Below are 18,996 nucleotides of genomic sequence, written 5' to 3'. Positions count from 1 at the left end.
TTGCACATTTAATGATAGCGGTTTTGTGCAAAAGATCATTTCGGTTCTTTGTACTAATTCCTTCATAGTATAGAATTGTAATGCAGCCTGTTCTTGATATCTCTCATCTGCCGCGCATCTAGAGATGCGTTCCCTTGTCCTGTCTGGTTATAAGACATTTTTGACAAATTCAATCTCAGAGGACAATACATACATTCTGCAGCATGCGTGCCCAAGCTGATGGAATAACTTTGGTGTTGAAAGAATCCAAACTAGCATATTCTGTTAAGGCCCTATTGACAAACAGAATGTGGATGTACTAAAACTGACTTTAATTTGAAGGTATCCATCGCAACGCCTCTAGCACGCGTTCTGTGAACTTGCTGCTGAAGAAATATTCTCACCTCAGACACCAATCATATGAGGATGGAGAGGTAAACTATTAACTTAGCTCAAATAGTCTGTATGGTAAGAAAAGTCAACAGCGTTGAAGTTCTTGGCATTTGAGTCAATACAGCGGGCTTGGAGTGAGCAACTCTACAACAAACTCAGAAATATGAGAAGGAGAGCATCTACAGCAGCTGTGAAAATCCACAAGATGCGAGACAAGCTTGACACAACGCAACCGAACACTCACGTTCAGCAACGCAACAAAAAGCTGTGTCGTTTGCAGGTAAACTTGACCGATTTTACACTGGTCTCTCAATGCCCTTTCTGCTAACAAATATATTTAGTTTATAAAAGGCAAACAATCAAGCTTACGATGGAAATGAGACAAAGCAACGCAAATACCCTAATTGGAAGCCAGAGAGGTTGTAGAAAAAATACTTAGTTTATGGTGAATTTCAGCGTGCAATATTTACTCAGAGATAGGTAGATTCCAATTAGAGATCGAATCCTATAGATAGCTTGCACTGACGTCATTGGGACCTTTTTGGTGGCCAAACCTTCTCGAGTGTAGCCTTTACTGTACTAATTTTACAAACAGGAAACGAGTGTTGCGAGAGAGCTTAAACGAGTAAGCGTAGCTTTCACGGCATTAACGGCATGATTCTGACACCAGGAAGGAGAGGGCGGATATGACACCACATGCAAGCCATTATGCTTGAGAACTTTCGGAGACTAATGCTTATGACGGAGCCACTTGCATCAAGTTTCACTGCCTTGCACAAGTGGAGTTCGGTGAAGCTTCTCCACCTCGCATTGGCGTGCTCAGAGAAAGAGTTATAAACGCTTCGTCAGAAATCTTCTAAAAACATTCAAGAGCACCGGATCGTCTATCGGGAGACTGAGAAATCGCTTGCCAAAAATCAACAGTGGCTGGCTACTACGTCCAGTACATCCATTGACCCTGCACGCTACCGGGAGCGGCTCCTGATCACAGCAAAAGAACGACATGAGACACTTATGACCATGCATCACCCTGACAGAACCGCTCTCAATATTTCCAGTTCTTGCCTCGGAAACTGCAGTACGCTCTAGATTCTGTCCGACCTCTAACTTGTTACAATAGTGCTAATATGACACACTAAATCAGTTTGTCTGGTTATAGATTGTTTTTTGGCTTTTCATTGCCCCTAAACATTGATTGTTCACTACGCCAATCACACCTGCACTGGAACGTACATGTCCGCCTTAATATTTTGTCATAAATTGTTTCCATGCCAGTAGCTCCTCTCAGGAGACTTGCTGAAAATATTATTGTATCAAACATTACACAATGTAGGGGCTACATTGTACGTTGAAAACTCTTGTTTCTTATGATGTTCCGACTGCATAAAATATTTCTTGCAGCTTGTACATAGCTTTCAAGGCTCGAAAGGCAATGCGAGCTGTTTGCTAAGGAGTGAATATTGTTGTATCTTCTTTCAAACTCCTCATTCTTGACGCTAGTGATGGAATTTGAGGTCCCGTTGAAAAGGGATCTGAAAAAAGCTCCTTGAGGTTGGCCTGAACACAGTCTGCACAATAATAACGAGATTTTGAAAGGATGAGGAACTGGTAACATTATAAGAGACATTTTCAGGTAAATGGCTTAGAATGAAACTTCATTTCAAGCTTTCCATTTTGCTGTTTCACTTCTGATGGTCTTCCACAAACATCTTTTATACATATAGTTATGTACGAAATGACTGTGACTTGTAATGTGGCTAACAGCCACTTGACACAAAGCCGCCTGTCTACGAGTCCAGTGCTAGTAGTAATGCGTCGAACGAATGGGGTGTGAATGGGGTTAATGCTAGTCATAATGCGTCGAACGAATTGGGTGCTTGTTTTTTTGGACAAATCAAGCTTATTCTTTCCAAATATGAAGACCACTCCTTGTAAGAACAGTCCAAACATCATATGAGCCCGCTATGCACTGCTTTAATGTTGTAAAATACGACAGTCATTACGAGTGCATGAAGCTCGAAACTCTCCTTGAGCGTACGCCGTTAGTGCAGTACAAACTTGCCTACAGCAAGAATCCTGTTGTTGTGCTCAAGCATGGCTTACTAGATTGCGTTTGATTTTATGTCCCAGAGGGGTGCAGTGGATTTTGAACAACATGTCTCCACCTGGCTGCAGCGTTTGGACAAAGAAACCTTGCATCTGAATGTACAAAACCCGCGTGAATGCGGTGTTGAGTCTTCTGAGTTTCGATCAGCTGCCTCTCCTGCCCCCCAGTTCCCGTTTCAGCAAATCATGCTGAGGTTTCTACAAGTATGCTCCTCAAGACCTCTGTCATCCCATGGGACGCGTTTCCGTCTCAGCTCATGCAAGATTATGAAAAGCCAAGACGCCCGATAAAACGTGACTTGAACGACATGGTAAAGGCTTTAAGCGACAGGGTACTCACCTTCAACGCATAGCCAGGGCGCAGTCTCGCGGGCAATTGCTAATGAAGTCATGAACCGATACCAGAAAACGTTTAAAGACACTTTAAAGGGTACAGTGATCGCCACTGACCTCGAGACGCTTTTATGGAAGCCTGAGAACTGCACCAACAATAAAAAGAGGCAGAGCGGTGAGCATAGGAGACGAAAAACAGCAGATGATGAAGAAGACATCAATGTCAAAAACCCAAAACTGCAGAGGGACTCTTATGGATGCGTGGCTTGGCAGCCCGAGTTCTTGGCTGACAAAGCGGCTGAAACGCGAAAGAAAGAAAAATGCTGTGATGCAAACAGAGTTCAGGGCGGCTTCACCAAAGGAGTCGCTGGTGGTGCGGCTCATGTCTTAGACGTATCCATCAGAACGAGAATTCATCCACACGTCCAGGAGTGTCCTCGACGTGAAGCAAAACTGTCGATCCATTTTTGTTTCAAGAGAACCATCTCCGTTCCCATGCAAATACATTGATTGGCTCCAACGTCACCCAAACCTTTGACGAGCGACTGAAGACTGTTGGCCAGCAGGTTTTTCGGTATGCTCATAGTGAAGTGAAAAAAAAATCAAGCGTGAGGGTATGCTTGCAAGAAATTGAAGCCGCCAAAATTAGTAAGAAGTCTAGAGCAGTCGAATATGAAGGTGCTCCTCTATTACTGCTGGCCATCTTGGAAGAAGACAAGGACCTCTTCTATAAAGTAACCGAGGTAACCATTGCAAACAAGGCTTTGCAACCCTATTTCTTCTCAGCATTCCTAGCAGGTTGCCTTGTGATTTAACGTGCACACATGACTACAGTGTTGAAATGAATATTCTCATGTACGGGTAAACGTCTTGTCTGCTACAGAAGGTTTCTTTTTTACGCTGAGAATATCTGTTTGCATTGAAGGTAAACAAAATTAAACATTCTCTCAAAGCCTACGCACTATAAAAAATTCAATATTTCAAAAATATCTAGTCAAAACTTGGTGCCACAGCATGAACAATTAAACAGGCGATTATTTTTAGTATCGGAAATGTAACGCCAATCGGCATTTTGCATGTCTTTTATGCCCCAAAAAGCTTCTTCTGAAAAAGAAATCCAAAGTACTTATGTATGTGTGAAAAACCTCCTCCATACCAGGACACTGCGTGTGACGATGACTTGGGGGACGATGCCAGGCTCTCCTTTCATTTGTGAAAAAGGTAGAGTTGCAAATGATCCTAGCAGACAAGTAGGCATTGCTAAATTATAACACACTTCATTCAGGAGGTAGCTTTCTGACAGCCAAGTCGTTCACGATATGCAGCGACAGCCAGCCAGTCGTCCACATGTCCAGCCCGTCCCAGGCCTTCAAGCTGGTGTTCTTTGCCCACTTTGCCTTCCACATCGTTTACCGCAAGAAGACAAAACTCCGTTTGCAGTTCATGCGGAGGTAGGAACGAAACTGTCTATTCATTATTTTGTAATTTACTGAGTCGCGATGAGGACTGACCCATCACCTTTCACGCTTTTGTGTCATATATAACGCCCTGTGGCAAGCCACAAAACGGCATTCTAGCGGTTAAAGGAGAGCCTTTATGACGACCGTAAGGCTCCTAAATTCTGATAAAAATAAGAAATAAAATTATAAAAAAAAATTAATTTTAATTTTTGCCGAACTCGAACTACTGATTACCGATGGATTAAAATTGGCTGCTCCTTGGTGCGTGCTGACTTCAGCAGGCAGCATTAAGTAGAAGGGGTAAGGCACCTTCCTTTCAAGAAAAGATGACCCGTAGTAATTACAACACGCAACTCGGTAACTAAGTCCCAGGCTAGTCCTACTCAATAAAGATGCTCATATATGTCAGTATGTTAGCTGTCCTTACAAAAAGCGACCACTAATATCTGTTTTACGCTGTTTATGACCTTTCATATGATGTTGTGGTCGTGTGCACCTCCTGAAAGTGGCTCAGCTTTTAGACACCCGGTCGCGAAGGTATAGAATCCTATGCATTTTTGTCTGGTTCTGCTTTGTAGCAGCCTGGCACACAACAGGGGAAGTCATCCATTGAACACCGTGAGCAGAAACCCGATAAAAAAATCTCGTGCTAACCCGAAAACTCCCAAACGCCGGGCATACAACGCGAGCTGAAACGGCCGGATAACTGAGGAGAACTACAGGTACCAGAATGCACCGCGGCAGCGGTAGTTTCGCGCAACTCCTGGTGAGATCGGTCTATTTGACGGATGCTTATCCGAGAGTAGGCGCCGTGTAACCGAGCTTTCGGTTGCACGTCAAAAGAGCCCCAAGTGGTCGAAATTAATCATCAGTCCTTCGCTGCGGCGTGCCAGATGCCCGCCGTTGATTTGGCACGTAAAAACCCAAAATTTGACTTTTTCGTTTCTTGCTTTAGGACCACCGCCGCAGTGAACCCAGAAAGAGGCACGAAGGTTCAACGCATGAAATACAAACAACTGTGGGTGACGCCCAGGGTTGCAGCACTGGTGACAACGTTACATGATTATGACTTCTAAACATTGTGGGATTTCCCTTGCTGCTACCCGTCTCGGAGAATGACACAGCACACCGGTTCAACAACACGTAAACATTTAATGAGCGCTATCGCCTGCGCCGCGATCCCAACAGCCCCCGCGCATCCGCTGCGACGGCCTTTTATCAGCGGCGGAGCGCCGCTCGCGTGGCCAGTTGCCCTTGGCCCCCTCGTGGTCAAGATGGCCACTTATGATTGTCGGAGGGGCAGCCTGGGCCAACCGCTTGGAATCGCCAGGTTGCCCACAACTTTCAAAACATGAAGACACATGTGCCACCCTGACATGCTACCGGCTTAGACTGTTTGCTTTCTTATTTTCTTTCAATAAAGTTCTTAATATTCAATTGTAATTGATATGAGTACAAACATTCTTCCGCAGATAATATGTGATCAATGCAGGTATATTACGAAATGAGGATGTACAAAAACAGAATACCTGACACAGCGCAGCCTGAGAGAAGCGTTAAAAAACAGGGTAAACTAAAAAGCAAGCCTGCCCCGTGTTACTTGTCCCTCGTTGTTTGGTGCACTGCCACTGCTAAGCGAAATTAGAGTCTCGCAATCATCTTCCCTGATGGGTGGTTGCCATTTCAGCTAAGTAACCGGCACGATAAAGAACTGTTATTACAATTATTCTTAAATTTGTCAGATTTTATATTTGAGGGTGGAACAAGGGGTCGGCAAACGATGACCTTTCTGCTGATATATTACTACGCGACAGTTGTGTCCATAGGCATCTAGGTAGTAAAGCCTACATACTAGCAAAGGTATTAAGATGCATCTAATTACCTTTGCGTCACTAGCTTTCAGGCCTACAGTAAGTTACAGGTCAAGAAAGTAGCGGCAAATGACCCTCAAAAGGATTCATATATCCCTCTGCCACCTCCACATGCAATAGCGTCCCATCGTCTCCGTGACGTTGCAGCCATCGCGGGAGGAGGGTCTTGCCTTCCCTTAAATATTTGCCTTATCTTTCGACTTTGACTTAGCGTTGCGGAAGCCACGAGAGGGTTTTCCCCCTCCGATGGAAACAAATACGACTTTCGGGGGTTAGGTTCCCCCTCCGATGGATACAAAGGCTACTTTCCGGGTATCGGTTCCCTCTCCGATGAATACAAAAGTCGCTTTCTTGGAAAGTGGGGGTTGGAGACAAGTTGGCATCACTCTGTAGCCAATATCTATCCATTGAAGCGGAGCAAGGGGCATTTCCAGTGAACTATTCTTTCGACTGCGGAGGGATTTGGAACGGGCACATCACGCTTGTCGAAGGAGCTTCTCTTACCGTCATGACCTGTAACCGACTATAGTATCCCGATCGAAAAGACCATCAGACTTTCCTGATGGACCATCAGACTTTCCTGATGGACCATTAGACTTTCCAGATGGACCATCAGACTTTCTTAATGGACCATCAGACTTTCTTGATTGTCCATCAGACTTTTTTGATGGTCGATCAGGCTTCCTGATGGAACATAAAGAAAGTCTGATGGACCACGAGATGCGTTTTGATGGTCCATCAGAAGTTCCTGACAGAACCTAATGGTCTGTCGGACGTTTTTGGTGGGCCACCAGACGTGATCTAATGGTCCATCAGAACTGCTGACGGCGCCTGACGTTCCATCAAATATGTCTCATGGTTCATGAGACTCACCTGATGGTCTGACGGACATTCTTGATGGACCATCAGACGTGTTGTGATGGTCCGTCAGATCTTTCTGACAGCGCCTGATGGTGCCTGGCGGTCCATCGAATTTGTCTGACGGCCTGTCAGGCACCTTGTTGGGCCATCAGAGGTGTGCTGATGGTCCGTCAGAAGTTAAATGTTTCACTTCGGGTCCATCAAAAGCCTGTTTTCCCGGCCTTGAGGACTTTCTCTGCCACACAATGTTTATAAAAATGCTTCATTAATTGTTGCTCATGGTATTCTGACGACGTCGTAAGAGGCGTTCAATAACATTTGATATATGGGTCGCGACATATTTGCCCACATGTGATGATTCGCTGGCTCGCGAGGTGCTGATACAACTAATATGTCCCGCGATATTTCTTTACACACTGAGCCCCCGATTATAGGCGGACAGTAAGGCCGTCGACGGGTGGAGCTTTATGAAATAGTTCTGAGAAGTGCTATAGTGATAGCCTGGTGACGCACAAAACTGCTCAAAACCAACTACTCATGTTGTTAGTGCTCTGTTGCAGGTTATGTTATAAAAACGTTAACAACCAATCAGCTAAAAAGTATTATCTCAAACTAAAAAGAAAAAATCCTTTTTTTTCTGTTCTCTGAATGTAATTGCGCTTCGGAACATCGAGTCTGATTGTCACTTTTACCGTTTGACTGATGCGTGCTAACGAATGCAGGCTGCTCAAAAGAAACATGCGATTTCGTTGAAGGCATGACCAAGAGTATTCTGGTAGAAATCCGCATTTGTCCCTCAACCTCATGGGACTCTAAGAGATATGTGTCTGATGTATTCTTAAGTCGCGAAGCGTCAAACGGCGGGTCGCTAAGTTTCACGCGGCACGAACTCCGACGCCTGTGTAAAGCGCGCCAAACCGAAACCAATCTTTGGATGAACGCTAGTGACCCGCCGTGGCGGCGCCGCTGGTATCTACCGTTTCTATGAACTTCATGCGTTTTGCTGTTTTGCTTAACAAAGTCGACTTCCTTGTGCGTGCGCTCGACCCCAGTGGCAGAAACTGTGGTGGTTTGATTCTATTCGCTGCTATTTTCACAGTGTGTGACTTACTCCCGAAAGGCTGCCTATCGTTTCGCAATTTGCTTAGCTCACATGTAGCGCCCCTTGCCTTCCGCAATTCGACGACTAGCAGCCAGGCCTGGAACAGCAGCGCTCATGCGCAGAAATCGGTCTGGCGCGCGGTATGCTTTGTTTCTTTCACCACGGTTTGGCAGAAACAAAGGGACGTTAGCGTGGGAAAGCTCGAGGAGCGGCTTTCAAATCAAAAGAGTGGAGATCTTCATTTCGATGAATAATAATGTGAGCGTTTACCAAAGCTTTTCTCTATTTATAATGCGCAAGAAGCTCTGGCTCCAGAACGAGCTTTCTGTCTTTGGTCACTTCGGTACCTCGGGAAATTGGGGTGAGTATGCGTAGGCAAAGCACGGCGGTGGTTATCTAGCGCGCGTACCTGGAAGCGGAGCCGGAGCTTCTGGCGCAGAGTTAACCTTTGCGAGAGTTCATGCAGGCCAAGAGCCTCGCGTTTATGGCCTTCGCTGCGGAGTGTGCACGTGGTTCAAATTCGTTAAGTTCGGTCCCACACCAGGGGCGGCCGCACGTGCATTTTTGTTTGTGGTGTGCGGCATGCTCTCCACTTAGTTCTATTTTTTCTTTGTATATCATGCTCTCTGACGATTTTTTGTTTTGGATGCCCGTCTTCGTGCTCATGCGCGACGCCTCGCCAGTGTTTTATCGACTTGTTTAGCTTTTCTCTGTACATACTCATCTTTGTGCATATGTTAATTCTCGCGTAATGACCCGACATCGGTTCCAGCCCGTACTTATAACAAAGTAAACACGAACGGTGGAGTACGTGGTTTTTCGGAGCAATCTGAACGTCGGACGGTGAAGGCCTCGGTAACTGTCCGCGTGTCTAGCTTTGATAGCGAGATTGTGTGTTCCCACTGTATTGATGGAGCCAAGGGTCGTACCCGGAAAATATATTTGACAGAGATTGGGGGGCGGGGGGGGGGGGGGGGGGTATCTTGACAGGGCATTTGCATTTTATTTAAATATGAGATAAAATTATCAACCAACATCTGAACAAATTTCAAATATCGGTATGTATAAGCAAGAAATCACAAAAAGTGTAGAGAAATGTTTCACCTTCATTATTGCAGCACCTTTAGTTCGTCCAGCCGACCAGGTTTATGAAGGACGACATATGGTTTTTCAAAAGTCCTTTTTGGCGTCTGAGCCTTTTGGGAAAATTTGTGCTCGCACCTGGAGGCAGCTAACGAAGGCCACCAAACTTTAGTCCCGTAACGGGGAGCTCTATAGTCCTTTCAGGCAATATAAGCTTCCGTGGTCTCATTGAAGTCTGGTCGCAAAATGAAATAAATAAGTCAAAACAAGTTAAGGGAAGTAAGTCAAGAGTTTCAAGTTGTGACTAAACGACATCACCAAAGGTTGTCACTGAAGGAACTATACACAAGGGAGTCATGAGAGTGAAATCACGCTCGCTAACGAACGGAAGCATGGCACAAACGGCTACTGTCAATCACTGCAATTAGTCGCTGTGCCTCATTATTCAGAAGGTAGATGACCAAACATTTCTTACAGGTGTCGCATCTCTGCAATTCATCATGGCATGTTCAACCGTCTCCGAGGACATCTGGGGCGTACTGAGAGGTCGCTGCAAAGATTGCGAGTGCAGCGGCTTCGCGCGGACTGTGGAGCTCATCAGTCATGAAAGGGTACCTCTTGGATGGTGCATTTTGTGTGGGCATTCTCCTGTGTCACGTGGGGTCCTCACAGGTTAGTATGTGAGGAGTTGCTATCAGTTGTTAGCATTCATCGGTCATCCAGCAGTGCTTTCTTTCTACTTTATTTGTGCTTTGTGTTAGGAAGTAGGATGATCACGGTTGTTAGATGAAAAAGCGCCACACAACAAAGGCAAAGGGAAGAGTTGGAGAGGACGATGCGCTGCTTTTAGCTGAATTTTTAATCGGCAAAATTAACATATATACGCTTCCAGGCAAACCTTTCGTTCATAAACCAACTTTTCGCAAGATAAATTCCATTTGCTTATATCCATTTCCTTCTCACGAGAATTTATCTCGCGAGAAGTTTGCTTATGAGCGAAGGGTTTGCTTGCAAGTGTATCTATGTTCGTTTTTCCAAATGAAAATTCAGTTGAAAGTAGCGCATCGTCCTGTCCAATTCTTGCATTCTTCTTTGTTGTCTGGCGCTTTTTAATCTAATGATGTACCAACTTGCCCAACTGGAGATTCTTTTACAATCACGGTTGTCCTAAATTTTCTTCTTAAAACAGTCGTGTGTCTGAGCTCATCACATATACATCATTTCTGAATGTTTTTCGCGTTATTGCTCCTTAGCCATCTGTGGGACAGCTGTTTGATGTGTAGTTTGGGGACGCCTCACATCTTGACGCAGACGTTGGACAAACATCCCAGGAATGGATTGACACTGAGCGAAAGCTGATTCGCATACATTTTGTAACAAAGTATGAACAGTGTGTGAAGCACTGGACACAGTTGCAGGCTTTAAAAAGTATACAATGCAGATAAACATGATGCCATGTAGTATGTGCACACTCAAGTAAACATTTGAAATTGAGGCAGAAAGGAGTAGTGCAGCAATTATTCTGAATTTTTTCTATATTGCTTACTTCAACTTTACATGCATAAACATTAATGATAAAAAGAGTCCGGTAAGCCTCAGAGCAGCAGCTGACATTAGACCAAGAGACTTGGCTTCAGTGTCCCAAGAAGCCAAGCCTTGGTGAAAGAGTGGGTGCTACTCTGAGACAACTACCTTAAGCCCTTTATAGCATTCTTCATCTTAGCTTTGATCCTCTTCATATTTCGTTTGCTCTTGTTTAGCAATGAAGTGTTTCAAAAGATCACGCATAACCTGGCTGTTTATGTATTCCTTGCAGAGCACTCGACGCACCAATCAGAAAGGGCCACAACAGTGCACGAATCTGCATCAGTCGCATCCTTGTTTGGTTCAGTATGTGAAATACCAACTGACCCTATACAAGTCGTAGCAGTTCCCCCTCATAGCCAATGGTAGAAGCTGCCACAATATTTTGTGCAACGATGTGCCAGGAGACACCAGATATTCCAATTCTAACTTTACCCGCTTCAGCCCACTCATCAGATGAAGCCAGGCTACAGGCACCACATGTGTGCAAGCGCTGTGACTTTGTTACGACCTACTTCAACCATTTTGTGGAACACATGAAGGAGGTTCACCCTGGGGTCAAGGAGTACAGATGTACTACCTGCAAGGCAACTTTTACAGCTTTGTACTGTTACAAAGAGCACTGTAATAAGTGTCACAAACCTGCCTCGAGTGTCCTTGAGCCTCATGCTCCTACAAATGAGAACTGTGAAGCAGACGGTGGAGATTACAGCACTCAGCTATCCAGATCGTCTGTAATGACTGATAAAGCAAGACTTCCCGACTTGTGCAGAATGCTAGAAGGGAAGCACAGGAGTGCAAGAAATGTTGTTAATGCTTTTGTGGAGGCAGTGTCTGAAATGTTTCCTGCAAGAGGGGTTGGTCTAGATACTTCACAACTGAGCATTGACAGGGAGAGAAAACGCCTCTATGAGCAGAGTGGTATATATGTCAGGCCCTGCCAGAAAATCCTTTCAAATGGATCTAAGGCATACTACATACAGCTGAGGCCACAGCTGCAAAACCTTCTTAAGCACCCTGAGGTAGCAAGCTATCTTCTGCAACCTTTCTCTTACTCAGATGACGGTTTTCTAAGAGATTTTAATGATGGCATAAGATTTAGAAGCCATACAGTATTGAAGGAAAAGGAAAATGCTGTAGGTGTACTTACTACTGTATTGTGACAACGTGAAACTTGCTAATCCTTCGGGAATGAAAAGGGGCACATGTGGAAAACTAACACTTGTTTACATAATGTTTGCCAACATTCCTGTTTCAAAGCGGTCACAACTCAATTCGATATTTCTTCTTGCAGTGGCACATTTAAATGATCTAAAAGCCGTAGAGGCAAAAATAGAACTGCTTCAGGATTTCAACCATGAATGAGCTGTCATCTGAAGGAGTAGTGGTTCAAGTAGAGCAAGGAAAAATCAGGGTATATGGATGCTTGCTCGCATTTCTGGGTGACAGTCTTGCATGTCACAAAATGCTGCCTGTAAAAGGAGTCTTTTTCACCGAATGTTCGCCACGCATGCCGCAGCTGCAATGCTCTCACATGCAATTTTCTTTACACTTTCTTACATGCTGAATATCCGCTGAGAACTGACAATGAGATCGAAAGACACGTCTTGAATTTGTTGACGACAAAAAATGTATCGGAGCGCAAGGAGATCTCAGCCTCTTGTGGTATCAAGGGACCCTCTGTTTTAGCTCGCATCAAAGGCTTTTCATTGACCGAGGACCTGCTCTTCGACCCTATGCATGTCCTGCTGGAAGGTGTTGTTCTAAAAGAAATTTCTTTGCTTTTGCATCACCAAATCTATCACCTTCGCAATTTTAGTAGAAGGCAGCCGAACGATTGTTTGAGCAACTTTCAGTTCAACTCATTGGTCAGTTCCAGCGATTATCCACGTTTATTTGATGCTACACTGAATTTGGTGTCATCTGCAAGTGCGACTGCAATTTTAATGCTGCACCTGCCATTGATGTTGGACTCCATTGTGTCTGTCAAGCAGTTAGGGCCGACATTCAAATGCGTGATCATTATTTTTAATATCACTCAGCTGATACTTTCTTTAGTACTCAGTGTTGAGGCATTGGGTTACCTTGAGGCAACTATCATTGAGCACCAGAGGCTATATTTGAGTTGCTACGAAGAAAGAGCCGTTATGGCAAAGTTGCAAATGCTGCTGCACATCGTCGAGCACATAAAGAAGCATGGGCCTGGCCACCATCACTGGATCATGCGATGTGAGGGCAAAAATGCACTCCCCAAGTCAAAGAAACTTTTCAACTTTAGGATTGTTTCATTCTCAGCGAGTGAGTTTTTTCAAATAAGTTTGTCTTATTCCATGTGATATGGTAATGGTGATGCTAAACATGGTTTTCTTGACGCTGGCAGTGACTGCACTAGTGGTGTACCCTATTCCTTGACTGATGCATTTGTGCAAGCAGGTTTGCCACCTTCTGCAGTTGGTTCCATCGGTTCCTCGTTGGAATCTGTAGTGTCTGAGAATGTGGTGGTCACACTGAATGATGTGATGATGACTCGAGCTGTTTTTGGTGGCACTGGGTTCCTAACGATCACCACTATTGTTTGCTATTTGGACACGACTTTCTTTCTCCGCCATGTTATGGTGTTGCGGCGCTATGACCCTGGACTGAACTGCTTTATTTTGCGGGGAACACGTCATGAGACAGTTGTTACGAAACATGGTTTTTTGCTTCCTTGGTCTTCGTATGTCTACGCACATGAGGGTGACCTGCGCTGCTTGACCCGATTTTACACACAGCTACCCTAAAGACAGTGATACGATGGTTTGATGCCTGTTGAAAAGCTCTGCCACTTGTAATTGATCTTTGAGGTGAGATATTGTATATCAGAGTAAAATAAACCAATATACAAAAAAGCATTGTTTTTATTTTTGGCAGCCAAATCTTGAATGAACTGCCTCGCCAATCTTCTCTCTCGCGCTCTTTCCTACCGCTTGCGCTTCCTTCGCTCCTCCGACTTCAGACTCCACGCGTAGCTCTCCTTTACTTGTGCATTTACTCTTTCAAAACCTTCGCTCTTTCACAATGGCGCGACGCCATGGGGCCCCGGAGTGAGCTAGTCACTCTAGAGTGACTTATCACATCCGTCGAAGCAACGGCGAAAACGAGCGAGGCTCAGAAGTCTGAGCCTCGCTTAGACTGCCACCTCTCAAATACTGTTCACCTTATAGACTGTCCCCTCCTCACTCCTCTAATAAAGGGGTTTGAGACCCCCCCCCCCCCCCCCCCCCTACCAGATTGTCAGATGTCCACCTCTCAAACATTTCTGGGGAGAACCGTGATACAACGTAACTTCACTTCAAGAAAGTGTTTCTGGGCACAGACTTTTATTTTTATTTTCCTTGTGGAAGCCCATGTCTGTCCTCACTAATACATATATCATTATTTTATGGCCCAGCTGCATAGACCTACAGAAGTATAGATTGTAATATATTTTACTCTTCAGCTGGACGAGAAAAAAGCCGTAAAAAACGTTGCCAGCAGTGGGACAACCTAACCTCCCGACAATCTCGGCGTACCTTGATTCATTCTTTTTTTTTTGTGGACCTGCAACGTCGAGTAAGACCCGAAAGCATAACTGAGATATGAAGTCATTGTTTTCTTGGAGTAAGTAAACATTAATTACTGACAGTAGTGAAATAAGCTGTTGACAGTCGTAGCAAATTATAATTGTCTCGCACAAAAAAACTGATATTTTCAGTGAGAACCATTTGACTGAAAGCTCCAACTGTGCAATAATATGGGGGGAGTACCATGCCCTTGGCGAAGCATTAGCTCGGTCGCTTCCCAACGTGTTACGGGAGACGACAAAGCACGGTCACGGAAACAAACTGGATTTTGAGTTCGGCTGGGTGAGTAGGGTCTAAACAGTCCATTTTGTTGGAATCGCAAAGCACTTTAAAACATTATAGTACCACTGTATAAATCCTTTGTAATCTCACTTCAAGAATTCTTGGCAAAAAATGTTGTCAAATCTAATTCCAGTAAAGTAAAGCCAGTTGTAATAGATGTTTTGCCATTTCCCTTAAGTACCCCGGCGCACGCCCTAAGAATTGTGGGAATATTGTTCCTTTGCCTCGTTGCTCTCCCTTGGGATCACTTTGCCTTGCTGTTCTGTCCCTTTTGCGCTGTTTCTTATTATGTCGCGCTAAGTGCTGCCCGTTATAAGGGGTAGCGTCAGCATTCATCTATCCATGCATCCTTATTCTCCTATTCTCTAGGGTCGGGTTCGAAATTTACTCGATCCCACGCCGGAGTAAAAGTTTTGTACCCTGGCGTTCGAAACTTAACTCGCGTCGAACGTTGCTATAGCTGCGTTGCCACGTGGCATGACCAGAGGGAGCTGGCCGGAGTAACTCGGATCCGCTCGCGCCGCGCGTAGCACGTGGCATCAAAAGGGGCGATCCGTCCTCTGTGCTGTGGAGTTCTCACACCCGTTTTCTTTAGTTTTTTGCGGGCAGACGTGTTCGGCAGCCATGTCGTCGCCGCCAATCCAATGTTTAGTGACGTGGAAAGACCGTAAGAAAATTATTTATGTCAACGGTCAAGACAAAGCGGATGTGGTATGTGCCTTGATGCCGACAGATCTATGCGATGCTGTGCTGTCCGGCCGGATGGAGGTAAGTTCTCCCTTTTTTCCAGATTAGCTTGAATAAACGAGTTTTGGTGTCAAACGTTTGTTGCGAAAACGGAGAGCACGAAATCGAACGCTGTTCACCATTGTGATCAAAAGTTTCGACGGCGTCGTTTTAGTGATGAAATACGCGAATCTATCGCGTAGACGAGGGACTTGCTCCTTTGGAGCGCGTGATTGAGTCTTTTGAAAGTGTGAGGGAGCGTCTTTCGGCTCGAGCTCGTAGCTTTACCTGCGCTACGGGCGCATTTTGTTTCCTACTATTTCTTTGTATTTTCCCGTGAGCGCGTGCTCTCAACATCGGGTGCTATACTTCGTTTCATGTCATGTGCGAGCAAAGGCGAAGATATAAGTGCAAGCGTGTAGCTTCGAGAAATGCATGAACTGCACGAGCCTGCGTGTAAAAAAGGAACACACAGAGCGCAGGGCTCGCGCGTCTAGCATTGCCTTCGCTCGCACATTAGATGAAACGAAACGTCTTGAGTGCTGACGAAGGCACGGGCGCGAATGCGTTGCTTTAGAAAGCGCGTTCTATGCGCGGGTGCCTGTACAAACAATGCATCTTACACAACTATACGCTCTCGCGCCAGTGGCTTCGCCAGTACTGCAGACGTTCATGAGGTGGAGTATAGGACCCAACGTTTTATGGACCTTGCAATGGGTTACAGATACGAGCCCTTGGTTAAAATAGCTAGTTATATCCCGCCTAGTGTATTGTTTAATGGGCTCTATCGCTAATCACGTTAAATATGCGAGGCCCTAAATATCGGCATTCCTTTCAGGTCTACAATCCTCGATTTTATGCATATGTGGACACGTCAGATGACCACATTTTTTCTCATGGGGACAGAATTAGGCTTATTGGTGATGACAGTACCGGCGACGAAGGAAACTTGCCACTCAAACGCAGGTAAGTGGGTGAGTTGCAAACATGGGGCACAGTCAAATCTGGTGTGGCACCGGCTCCTGCATCTATTCTGTTTTCAGCACAAATGAGGGAGAGATGGTGAGAATGGTTCCCGGCAGCAGCCTGCCTGACGGTCAGCAGCCTGCTTCTAATAAAAGTGATTACAGGCTGCCTCCTGTACCATTGGATGTCAACGATGCCATTGACAATGCTGAACTGGGGAAAGTGCCCAGTCGTACGAGATCTACGATAGTTTCCTGAGTAACGGGCCATTTGCTGACAATCAACTGGTAAGTGCACGCCTGCATTCTTATGCCTCTCGTTTAATAGAGTCTGAGTTTTTGGTATGCCCACAGCTATCCAAAAGGACTTTACGAGACGGCTGCAAAGGCCCTCGTGTAGGAGTATCCCGTGCTAAGGGACACAATTGGCACCGGCTGGGTGAGCACAAACACAGTTACAGTTACGCAGCAGGTACTGTAAGGAAACACATGTAAATATGCCTGTTTTTGTCCTAGATTGCCTTTCTGTGCAGCGTGCACTTTAGCCATAGTGCTGAACTTGGTGTTACCACAGAATTTTAACAAGGGGAAATATTTATCTACAGGACTCATGGAAAGTGTCTTTTCAGTATAAGTTGGGAAATGTGGGAAAGACTCTGGACACAGTGCCTCCTGTACAAGCAACAAGGGAGAAATTTGGCAAGCGAAAAAATGTTAAGGACAGTGCGGCTACTAAAAGACAGTGTCGTAAGGTGAGTCACAATCTCAGCACTTCAGAGCATTTAAAAATTTGTCATCTGCTTGGACCAGGCGCAGCCTTATTCGCTACAAGGCCCAGAGACGTTTGTTTTGAAAGTATATCTTATAAGGGCTTTACATTGCGGGTATACAATAGGCTTATTATAAGAAAGCAAGTATTTATAAAGCGGGATGGCAACATTGCAGCATGCACTGGCCTCATTTTGATTGTGTACGGCTTAAGAAATATTTTAATGACGTTTTATTATAATCAAAACAAAGTATAGGGTGTCACCTAAAGTTCAGTGCGCAAATCAGTGCCAGATAGTACAAAAGCTTCTTGATGTTATTGGTGGTGTTTCTTTCCCGATAGACTGCGAATGTCCCACTAGACACAGATGTCGAGCTCGACGAATCCGTCATTAACGGACATGTTGACTTCATGACGAGGGAGATGAAACGACGTTCTCCTGACCTACGGAAGCTCGGAGATTCTATGAAAAAGACTCGCTGTTCGAGAAGAAAATGGATTATGGGGACGCAGCCATCAACAGGTAATAAACTGAAAAAGTGCCCAGCCTTAGCAAACGCTGAAATGGTGAGCAGAGCATGAGACTAGTACTTGTAATGCTTCCACATACAATGTATGCGCACAAGATTTTATAACTTTCTTAATTAACTCTTTACACGAATGCTATAAAGTCCGTTTCTAATTAAATTGTATTGCTATAACAGTATTCTGTTTTCCTGGGCAGCAATTCCATACAAATGCTATTCCCATAATTTTAGCTGCACCAGGAGTTCATTGCCATCACAGGCGTTGATTGGGAATCAAAGTTGCTGGCATTCATTAACAAGTACGGGGAGAGATGCCTCTACCTGGCGAAGTCTCGCCGCTGCGCGAAGGAGACAGTGCACGAGCTGTAAGCAGACCTCGAAAAACTGGAAAGAGATGCCAGGAAGTGTCTAGTTAAAAACCTCATCCTTGGATTGCCTAGTATTGCTGTAACAATGCTGTAACCATGCTGTTCGTCGTAGTTAAAATTTTCTTGCAACAGATTGCTTTGCAGTTGGCATGTTACAGTTATTATTCATGCTGTTAAAGGAACAGCCGAGATTTCTAAAAGGACCGGTAAGGAATAACCTCTTCACTTTTTCGCGGTCTAGGCCGTCGTAACTGGGCTGATTTTCATAAATGCAAATGTTAAAGGACATCTGCCCTGCCCTTCGTTTTGAGGGCTCAAAGGCACACGAGGCCAAAGATATATTTGCCGTGTCTGAAGGCCTGAACGTGGAGATCGTCGACATTATAGCTGGTGTCACAACCGTCATGGAGATTTATTGGATCTTCAACATCAAGCACTCAAGCCAGAACAAGAACACATTGGCGATCCTCGAGCACTTCTGCGGACTTCCAAGCGCACCGCAGACACTATCGGTGATACGGGCAATTTCTGCCATTGAGAACATTTTGAAGGATGTTGAATGATGTCTAGTATATATGCGCTGAATAAGTGTTCAGTGTTGAATGCGTGCTGAATAAACGTTCAAGAACTAATTATGTTGTGCTGTTTTTTTCATGCTGATGGCTTGCTAAAGAATGCGAGCCCTAGTTTTTAGAGTACTATATGCGTTAAGCAAGTAGTTCCTACTGGGTTTCGCGGATGAGATCAGTTCCCGTTACTAGCCTCTTTGGTTAGTAACTGTTACTAACACTCCCGTTACTAACTGCAGTTACTAAGAGGTTGGTAACATGTGTGACCAGCAGTTACTAACCTATGGTTGGTATGTATAATGACCTTTTTTTAAGAGTGTATAGCGATGGTTAGGGCGCAGGCCAGCTGGTTAAACGATGTCCGCGTCTGCCTGCTTTTCGCCCGTGTCCCTTTTTTTCCCCAGTCTCGGGTTTCT

General features: G+C 45.0%; 2 pseudogenes; both read left to right on the top strand.

Annotated features, from left to right (window-relative positions):
- Positions 1 to 577: 577 nt before the first annotated feature.
- Positions 578 to 5,347, top strand: LOC115326014 (annotated as a pseudogene).
- Positions 5,348 to 15,280: 9,933 nt separating this feature from the next.
- On the top strand, positions 15,281 to 18,603 carry LOC115326015 (annotated as a pseudogene).
- The last annotated feature ends 393 nt before the right edge of the window (positions 18,604 to 18,996 follow it).

The sequence above is a fragment of the Ixodes scapularis genome, unplaced genomic scaffold, assembly GCF_016920785.2.
Source record: "Ixodes scapularis isolate PalLabHiFi unplaced genomic scaffold, ASM1692078v2 PGA_scaffold2__306_contigs__length_199485367, whole genome shotgun sequence".
Classification (NCBI taxonomy): Eukaryota; Metazoa; Arthropoda; class Arachnida; order Ixodida; family Ixodidae; genus Ixodes; species Ixodes scapularis.
Note: the sequence above shows the minus strand (reverse complement) of the source record. Positions and strands in the feature narration are given on the sequence as shown.